The sequence below is a fragment of the Trichechus manatus genome, unplaced genomic scaffold (genome assembly GCF_000243295.1).
Source record: "Trichechus manatus latirostris isolate Lorelei unplaced genomic scaffold, TriManLat1.0 scaffold00024, whole genome shotgun sequence".
Classification (NCBI taxonomy): domain Eukaryota; kingdom Metazoa; phylum Chordata; class Mammalia; order Sirenia; family Trichechidae; genus Trichechus; species Trichechus manatus.
The window spans coordinates 22,945,989-22,956,395 of record NW_004443960.1 but is presented as its reverse complement, the minus strand read 5'-3'; the positions used below and the strand labels follow the sequence as shown (position 1 = coordinate 22,956,395).

General features: G+C 41.0%; 2 pseudogenes; both read right to left on the bottom strand.

Annotated features, from left to right (window-relative positions):
- Positions 1-2,437: 2,437 nt before the first annotated feature.
- Positions 2,438-5,035, bottom strand: LOC101347070 (thyroid receptor-interacting protein 11 pseudogene; annotated as a pseudogene).
- A 1,926-nt stretch (positions 5,036-6,961) lies between these two features.
- Positions 6,962-10,407, bottom strand: part of LOC101346814 (thyroid receptor-interacting protein 11-like) — a 3,623-nt pseudogene continuing 177 nt past the window's right edge.

The following is a 10,407-nucleotide window of genomic DNA, read 5'->3' as shown; positions in this document are numbered from 1 at the left end:
AAATATCTGCTCCTAATAAAAAATTGGAGCCCTGGTGGCACAATGGTTAAGAGCTGGGCTGCTAACTAGCAGATCAGCAGTTCGAGTCCAACAGCCACTCCCTGGAAACCTTATGGGGCAGTTCTACCCTGTCCTATAGAGTTGCTATGAGTAGGAACCGACTTGATGGTACATAACAACAACAACAACAATAAAAAATTAAAGTAGTAGAAGTAAAAATGAGTCACACGAATAGATGTATGCAGATCTATGTTCATTGCAGCACTATTCACAATAGCAAAAAGATGGAAACAACCTAGGTGCCCAAAGACGGACGAATGGATAAACAAATTATGGTATATTCACTCAGTGGGATACTACGCAATGATAAAGAACGACGAATCCACGAAACATCTCAAAACATAGATGAATCTGGAAGGCATTATGCTGAGTGAAATTAGACAATTGCAAAAGGACAAATATTGTATGAGACCACTATTACAAGAACTCAAGGAAAGGTTGAAACACAGAAGAAAACATTCTTTGATGGTTATGAGGGTGGGGAAGGAGGGACAGGGGTATTCACTACCTAGATAGTAACTAAGAATTATCTTAGGTGAAGGGAAGGACAACATACATTACAGGGGAAGTCAGCACAACTGGACTAAACCAAAAGCTAAGAAGTTTCCTGAATATAATCAAACACTTTGAGGGACAGAGTAGCAGGGTGGGGGTCTGGGGACCATGCTTTCAGGGGAGAACTAAGTCAATTGGCATAACAAAGTTTATTAAGAAAATGTTCTGCACCCCATTTTGGTGAATGGTGTCTGGGGTCTTAAAAGCTAGTGAGCAGCCATCTTAAGATGCATCAATTGGTCCCAACTTACCTGGAGCAAATGAGAATGAAGAACACCAAACACACAAGGAAAATATTAGCCCAAGAGACAAAAGGGGCCACATAAACCATAGACTCCATCAGCTTGAGACCAGAAGAATTAGATGGTGCCCAGCTACCACCAATGACCACCCTGACAGGGAACACAACAGAGAGTCCCTGACGCAGCAGGAGAAGAGTGGGGTGCAGAACTCAAGTTCTAGTAAAAAGACCACACTTAATGGTCTTAATGGTCTGACTGAGACTGGAGGAACCCCAGAAGACATGGCCCTCGGATTCTCTGTTAACCCAGAACTAGAAACATTCCCGAAGTCAACTCTTCAAACAAAGAATAGACTGGACTGTGGGACATAAAATGATACTCGTGAAGAGTGTACTTCTTAGTTCAAGTTGATACACGAGATTAAATGAGCAGCTCCTGTCTGGAGGCGAGATGAGAAGGCAGAAAGGGACGGGAGCTGGTTGAATGGACACGGGAAGTCTGGGGTGGAAAGGAGTGTGCTGTCACATTATAGGGATAGCAGCTAGGGTCACATAACAATGTGTGTATAAATTTTTGTATGAGAAACTAACTTGAGTTGTAAACTTTTACCTAAAGCACAATAAAAAATAAACAAATAATTTTTTTAAAAAAAAGAAAGGATACAACTCCGATGCACACTTTTCCTGATTTTAAACCACGCAGTATCTAATTGCTCTGTTTGAATGAGTGCGTCTCGGTCTACGTACAGGTTCCTTCTGAGCACAATTAAGTGTTCTGGAATTCCCATTCTTCGCAATGTTATCCATAACTTGTTATGATCCACACAGTCGAATGCCTTTGCATTGTCAATCAAACACAGGTAAACAACCCCTGAGACTATGGCCCCTGGACACCCTGCTAACTCAGAACCGAAGTCGCTCCCAAAGTCCACCTTTCAGCCAAAGATTAGAGAGGCCTAGAAAACAAACCATAACACACGGAGAAACGTGCTCCTTAGTTCATTTAGGTAATACGAGACCAGATGGGCAACATCTGCCCAAAAGCAAAGATGAGAAGGCAGGAAAGGACAGGAAAACTGGAGGAATGGACACTGAGAACCCAGGGTGGGAAGGGAAAGGGGGAGAGTGCTGACACATTGCAGGGTTGCAACTGATGTCACAAAACAATTTGTGTATAAAATTTTTGAATGAAAAACTAATTTGCTCTTTAAACTTTCACCTAAAGCACAATTAAAAAAAAAAAAGGAATATCCTTTGACCATAACCTCCAATCCCATTTAGTGAATACCTTTACAGCCATTAAAAGATATTTTTTTAAAAAGGCATTAAGACTATTTTATTAAATTTGGAGAAAGTACTACCACAAAACAAAAACCTGACTTTCCAAAAGGCCACTTTGTGATAAAGTACACACCCAGAGGGATCATAGTTTCTATAAAGTGCTGTGTTGTCTCTGTCTTGAGAATCAGCTATTGCTTTAAAAGGTCTTTCAGCCCAACTCCAGTGCTGTGGTCAGGTGTAAATGTGGGCAAAACATTTGAAATGGGTTTCAAAAGAAGATGCCCTGTTATACTAGCTAAGTCAGGCTGGGTTAATCAGAGGTACAGCTGTGGGGCAAGGCGTTAAGAAGAGAGTCACATCTGCTTTTCTACTGGTTCTGGATCCTGTTGTATCTTTAAAACCTTGTGGTAAATTTTGAGCTAATTTTCTCTTTCCTGATGAACCCAAAGTGTCATATCATAAATAGAAAGGTTTGGTTGTGGAATAGATGGATGAGATTCTGTTTTTAGTAATTTAACAGAAAGTTCCGAAAAAGAACTATCAAGCACAGATTGGTCTCAGAGACGTGTTTCAGGACACTTTTTGATTCACCTCCAAGCCACCCTGTTATCCACCTGGTAACACCACCCTTATCTTCATTAAACAACTGCTCCCTTTCTTTCCTTTCGATACCCAGGGCACTTCCCATCAATCATAGCACTTTACGGCGCTAAGGTCTTGGGGGTGTGAAAATGTCCAATGAAAATGTTTCTCACTAGGACTTTGCCCCCTTCTCCTTCTGTACTATTCACTAAGCTCATTGCTTTCTTTTGTATGTCATGCAACATTTCCTGTTGGAGCTTCTTTTGTGTGTGTGTGTGTTGAGGTCCTTCCATTTGTTGTTCCTTCAGCTCTAACTGCTCTGTAAGTCTTGATGCAACTGGATCCAAGGAAGCATTCACTTCATTCAGACATTCCTAATGACACCAGCTTTCCTTCCAGATTTTCTGCTATTTCCTTTCATTCAGTCACAAGTTGCTTTTGCTTTTCTAGTCCAGCAGAATACGTAGCTTTTTCTTCTTGTTGGTCACCTAGTGACAGAATATAGTGCTTTACTTGTTCCCATGAGAAAGAAAGCTGCAATACAGTTTCATCTCTCTATGTGGAGACCACATTCCTTTGTTCCTACAATGTCTCTACCTGCAAACTGGCTTGATGGCTTGCATTTTCCACTGCCTTATGGGATGAAACTAGCTTTTCCTCCGATACTGTGACTTTCTTTTTAGCTTAGACTCTCTATCTTGGGCAGCCAAAACTTCATGAATATAAAAATCTATGATTCTAAAAGATGGTTACATAACCTCTCTACCTCCTGGTTCAAAGTACTTCTTAAGAGGTACATGTTGAACCTCATTCTGCAGGGCTCGGTTTTCTATTTGTTTCTGTTTCAGGGCCAACATAACTTGGTTTCTCTCCTGATGAAACATAACTGTCTTCTCTTGTACTGACTGAACTGCACTTAGAGCTGATTTAACTCCCCAGTCTTGCCTATCCCTTGTCTTTCAACAGTTGCTCAAAACCAAGAGCCTTCTTCTTCATTGCGTGGCATGCAAACTTTTTCTTGAAGCATCATAGACAACTGCGTATCAGTCTCTTGTAATGTTTGACATTCTGATTCCTTTTACCTGGATATCTCTACTATTTTTTCATTTTCCTCTTTTAGGTTACAAATGTCCGTTTCTAAAATCAATATTCTCTCCTTCAGGTTTGTTACCACCTTCCTCAAAAGCTTTTTTTTAAGTTTTTTATCACTTCCTCAAAAGTTCTCATTTGCTTTGTAAATGAAATGTTCATTTAAATAAATTAATTATTTCTTCTGGTTGATTAAGAGTCTTCTCTTAAGTAACTTTTGTAAAATATCGTGTTTCTCCTTTATCTGCTTAATTTCTAAATCAGTTTGTTCATGTTCTTTTCTTTTAGCTCTGAGGTGGCAGAACTCCAATCAGACAATCTCTGATTATTTTCCTGGACAGTTCTAATTGTTGCATCTTTTTTCCTGCAGTGATTTTCTTAACTCTTCTATCTCTTGATGCAACAATTGAGAAGACTCAGTCAATATATCTGACTTAATTGCCCTAAGAGACTCTGATGACACGATATAAGCGATGATCCAAAGGAGTGATATGGTAAAAGTTATCCTAAAAGGAGACCCTTGGTATTGCAAAGCTACCTTATGCTATGCAAAACTTGTCCTAACTCCTGACCAAAATTTTTGAGTTTGGTTTCATTTCATTCATAATTTTGGATCAGGTCAGTATCATGCATTAGTAATTTAGAATTATTATCACTTTCAACCAAAACCTGTGCCGGAGGTTGATGAAGTTCTTCCTGAAGTTGGGCCAACTCATGTGGCATATTTTGAATTGTGGTTGTCACTGCTATTTCCACTCTTTCATTTTCTTTATTTGCTGTCTTAATTTATTGAGTTTCTGTCAAGCTCCTCAAACTGATTACTATTGTAATGTGCTATAGAGGCAGAAGTCTTGTCTAAACTTCAGGGGCAGAGATGAGAGCTAAGATGAGCCCAAAGCTGATTCCTATGAAGTAGAGGTCAGACATACATCCACTCTCCAACCTTTTTACCAATTCTGACACCAGCTGTCCCTCCCATGGCACTCTCTACTTTTCTGCTGGGTTTGGTAATTTGTTGCAATGGCCACGTAGAACTTACAGACCATATTCACGATTATGGAGTTTATTAGGAAAGTAACAAGCTACAGCTCGGGATCAGGTTCAACCTGGAAGTAACAGGAACAACTCAGGAGACAGGATAAGTTCGTCAATCAGGACAGCTTCCAACCTCTCAGGTCCTTCCTTCTCCACCATGCCTGCAGATACGCAGGTCTTGCTCTCAGCCATGCCCACCACCAGCCCTTGACCTCAGCTTCTGCCCCGCTTGAACAAGTATTACAGCTCCTTAGCTCCACTGATAAGTGCCTGGAGGCACCACACTCTGCTAGGAAGCCTCCTACCTGAAGGCGCTCAGCTCTCTCACTCTGTGGGTTGGCGAGCCCACTGCAGCACTTCTTGCCATGGGCTGGGAAGCCCACTACAGCTGTCTCACACCAGCCTCCTGGTTCTCACCACTCATACCATATTGTATCATCTCGCTCTGTCTCACGCCATCTGGAGCCATCTCCAGTGTTACAGCTTTCTCTGGCTCCTGGGTCGTGGAGGTTCTCAGCACAAGGACCCTGGCTCCAAAGGACACATTCTGCTCCCAGCTCTTCTTCTTGATGGTAGTGAGGTTCCCCTCATCCTCTGTGGGATTGACTGTTTTAAGCCTAGTGAGATGGCAAAACTGACCAATCCCCTTGGTAGGCCACAGGCACCTTATTTGCATAGTCGCTGATGGATCCCTGCAAGAGTATTACACACCCTATTTGCATATCCCAGCCAATCATTTTGAGGGAGTTATAAGGCTATGGCCAGAAAGGCCATGTAAAAAGAGAAATCCATTGCCCTGCAACTATTAACACAGCCAAGCTCATCATCTTTGCTGATTGTAAAACTGTCAATAAAGTCTGACATTTCTGACTTAACGCATGCATTTCAACATCTTTCTCTGGGATGATATGTGATAAATTCTGAACAGTTTCTCTAAACATATCCTAGCCATTGCTTTCAAGTCTAATGGACAATTTTTTATTTTCATTTTGCAGCTTAATGAGGACTGCTTCTTTGGCAGTAATTATACCCATCTTTTTGTGATACTCCCTTGAGATGGCTATTTTCCTTAGTCTTCTCACTGAAAACAGCTAATACTTGTTCTCTTTCCACAGCATATGCCTGCAGTTGCTGTTGAAGGTGAACAACATCCTGGGTGTAGAAAGCTGAACAAATTCAAGCGTGAAGACACTGTTTTCCAAATTTTTACCGGCTCCTAAATGCACTGATTATCTGCGGGATAATCTGAATTAGTTTACCAACCTCATCTTTGGACAACTGATCGATCTGTTTCATTAAAGATACATTTTTTTTCATTTAGAAGTTTAATATCTAATTCTCTACATCTGTACATGCTAAAACCAAGTTTTCATTTTCCATTTTGAGAACAAAAGCAACTTTCTTTAAATGTTCATTAAGTTGTTCTATTTCTGAAAGATTTTGCTTTACATTTATAACTTCGGCTTCCTTTTCTTTCAATAAGTCATCCTTAAACTGTTAGAGTCTTGATTAAGAAACTGAGCGAACTCATTCTTGACTTTAGAAAGTGTCTCTTCATTTTGTATAATATGTTCCTTCAGATCAAAGTTTTCCTGCTGGATGTTTAAGTTATTTTTTGGTGACTTATTTAGCTGATTTATTAAACCTTCTACTTTATCCTCAAGCTTCTGCTGAGTTGAATGTAAACCAGTAAGCACCAGTTCACTTTGAATTAACTTTTCTTTCTCCATGTGTAATTCTTGTGTCATGTTCATTTTATCATCTTCAAGTTGACAAACTTTTTTTATCCTTGTGATCTTCTTGTAATTTACTGATGATGTTATCTCATTTTGTCCTATGAATAGCTGATCTTTTATCAAAAAGCATGTGCTTGGTAGCTTCTTGTTTCTGTTTGCCCAGTTCTTCTATCTCAGCTATCAGTATTTCCTTTTCAGTAATAATCTGATCAAATACATTTTCTTTTGCCTCTAAATCACATCTTAAATCATTTAATTATGAATCTAAATCCAAGTGTCTTTCAGCTGTACTTTTAGAATTGACTCAACGGTAATGGGTTTGGCTTTTGTTGTTGGTTTTTTCTTTTGGTACTTTTAATTATTTCACATTCATTGTTCACTTTTAAAAGTGATATTTGAAGTTGTTCTTTTCTTGACTTAATAATGAATTCTCTTTTTCTAACACTTGGACATGCTTAAGTTTCAGATTGTCTTCAGTGATTTTGCTCTCCTGGTTTATTCTGTGCAGTCTTATAATTTCGTTTTCAGCATCAGACAACGCTTGTTGTCGTCTGAACACTTCTTCCACCGATAGACTCTAGACTCGGTGAAAGAATTCTTTTTCTTTCTGTCACAATATTACATTATTTCATAAGCCTACAGTTTACTACATTCCAGCCTCAAGGTTTCACATTCTTCTATTATTTTATCTCTTTTCCACATGTAGCAGTTCGTGTTCTCTCTTCAAACCATCTCTGTCCTTTTCTACAGAAGATAATTTTTTATTGAGGCCTTTTAGCTTAGCCTCAAATTTCTCAGTTGTTTTTTCTTTTTTTAGGGGGGTAGGGTGAGGAGGTAGAATCTACTTTTTCAGACTGTAGAAGCTGAATGGTTTCTTTTCGCATTTCATGTACTTTAGAGTGATCAGGGACTCCAGTTCCCGAGTCACTTTGTTGTGAGAGTTGTTCATTCTTCGATTCAGTCTCCACAGTCACAATTCTTCTTGATGCTGACAACTCATTTCTGTCAATTTCTGTTGATGCACATTCTGCAATACTGTCATTTCATGTTGATGGTTATCAATTGCCTGACTTAGCTTCTGCTGAAGCTCCTTGATGGTGTTTTGCAGGTTGCATTTTTCACTTGGATCAGAGCTCTTGGTTCCTGTTGCCATAGAAGTCTGAGTAATATTCCTCTAATGACTAATTTGAAACTCAAGTCTTGAAACTTCATCGGACAATCTGCTTATTTCTTGTTGTGACCAAATGATGTCACCACAGTCCATGCCATCGTCATGAAAAGCTGCAGCATGATGACTGGTACCATACAGGAATGAAGGTGGTGCAGTGGCTGCCGGTCCCCCTCCAGCTCCGGAGTGGACTGACGGAGCGGCTGACTGCAGCTGCAGCACCTGATCCTGCAGCGCAGTCTCTCTTGCTTTAAGTAGTCTGATCTCTACCTCCTTCTGTCGGAGTGAATGTCAGTAACTTGTAGATTGCTGCTTTAGTTGAAGTTCTGACGCTTTGAACTTCTCCTTTAGTTCAGTTATTACTATTGTTGTTGTTAGTTGCCCTTGAGTCAGCTCCTACTCATGGTGACCTTATGTATAACAGAATAAATCATTGCCTGGTCCTGCACCATCCTCATGATCATTGCTATATTTGAGTCCATTGTTGCAGCTATTGTGTCAATCCATCTCATAGAGGGTTTCCCTCATTTTCGTTGACCCTCTATGTGATGTCCTCTTCTACTGATTGGTCTTTCCTGACGGTGTCTAAAGTAAGCAAATCAAAGTCTTGCCATCTTCACTTCTAAGGAACATTCTGATTGTGTTTCTTCGAAAACTGATTTGTTCATTCTTTTGGCAGTCCATGGTATATTCAATATTCCTAGACAACACCACAGTTTGAATGTATCAATTCTCCTGTCTTCCTTTTTCATAACTCAACTTTCACATGTCTGTGAGGCTATTGAAAAGATCATGGGTTGGTCAGACACAACTTAGTCATGAAAGTGACATCTTTGCTTTTTCAATCTTTAAAGATCTTTTGCAGCAGATTTGCCCAATGCAGATCTTGACTACTGCTTCCACAGATGTTGATTGTTGAGCCAAGTAGAATGAAATTGTTGACAATTTTAATTTCTTCTTCATTTATCATGATGCTGTTTATCTTTTAAGTGTCTCATTCTCTGATCTTGAGATTGTCTGGCTGGCTTCAATTTCATTGCTTCTTACCAGTTGCCATTGAGTCAATTCCAACTCATGGAGACCCCATGTGTGTCAGAGGATTTTCAATGGCTTATTTTTTGGAAGTAGATTGCCAGACCTTTCTTTCGAGGCACCTCTGGGTAGCCTCAAACCTTCAACCTTTCTGTCAGCAGTCCAGCTTGTTATCAGTTTGCACCACCCAAGGACTCCTTCCTTTTTCCTAGAGTTTGGTAATTCTTATGCTTCCTCTGTGCCCTTTATCAGCATATCCTTTGTAAAGTTGCAAAGGTGGCCAGTGAGGGAAGCCACACTGCTCTCTGCTTGCCCCAGAAAATGGCCCAAGCCTGAGCCAAGACCACCAAACCAGGAAGACAGTGCAGCAGGTCAGAGATTGACCTCTGATCCCCTCCGAGAAAAGCTTCTAGCATTGTCAGACTATCCCACCAAGTGTCTTTGCATCATTACCTTCCCAAAGTTAGTCCAATCCAAACACTGTGAGGGGTTCCTAGGCAACGCTGGCTTGGGGGAGTGTGGGCTCTGCCTAGAAATGCCTATAACTGGCCTGGCACTTTATGAAGGACACAGTCCCTCCCACGGGGCTTCTGCTCATCCCCCACAACTTCCCACCTTCAGGGTTGGGTCAATTCTTCCTTTGCTTGAGTGACTGTCTCGAGTTCCGGTGGTGACCTCCTACTAACTCATCTATGGCAGCCAAGACCCGGTTCTGAAAGCTGCAGTTTTAAAAAAGTACATTTACTTGGGTTTGTTTCTGTGTGTATGAGTGAGTGGATGCTAATAACAGACACACATTGCCTTTTATTTTTTTACTAAGTGGTATCATACTATGTACTGGTCTGCACCGTATGATTTTCAGGCAACAATTTTTTAAAAATTTGCGGTAAAATTTACATAGTGATGAAAAGTGTACATCGTAAGAGTACAAACTGGTGCGTTTTTACAAATGTATACACCTGGGAGTAAGTACTATACCAATGAAGATATTGAACATTTTTATCGTCCCTTCTCAGATCCCTTTCCCGTTCAACCTGCCAGCCTCCTGCTCAGCAAGCACCGTTCTGATAGCTGTCCCCATAGATGAGTTTTGTCCATTCTGAACGTCATGTACCTGGTATCACACCACATGCACTCTTTCGTGTCTGGCTTCTTTCCACGTGTTTTTGAGCTCTAGCCGTAGTAGTAACTTTTAAATATCAATCGATAAGTAAAAGTATGTAAAGGTCCTAGAAGGTTAAAATCAGTTGCTGTGGTAGTCGATTATACCCCACGTGTGTCAGAGTAGAACTGTGCTCCATGGGGTTTTCAATGGCTGATCTTTCAGGTATAGATCGTTAAGGCTGTCTGCCAAGGTGCCTCCGGGTGGATTCGAACCCTGCCAATCTTTCAGTTAATAGACCAGCGTTTAACCGTTTGTGCCACTTTGGGCTACCCCAGCAATTGACGGTCCCTTAGTTCGTGTTCAACAGAAGGCGGAGTTTCACCAATTGAAATAAAGTAGAAGGTCCTTGGGGTCCCGAAGGCGGCCGCGCTCCGCGGTGTCCCAGCCTTGGCTCCGGGGGAGCGCGCGGAGCCGCCTGCGGTAGACGAGGCCTAGCGCGCTCTGGGCCCAGAGCCGGCGCCCC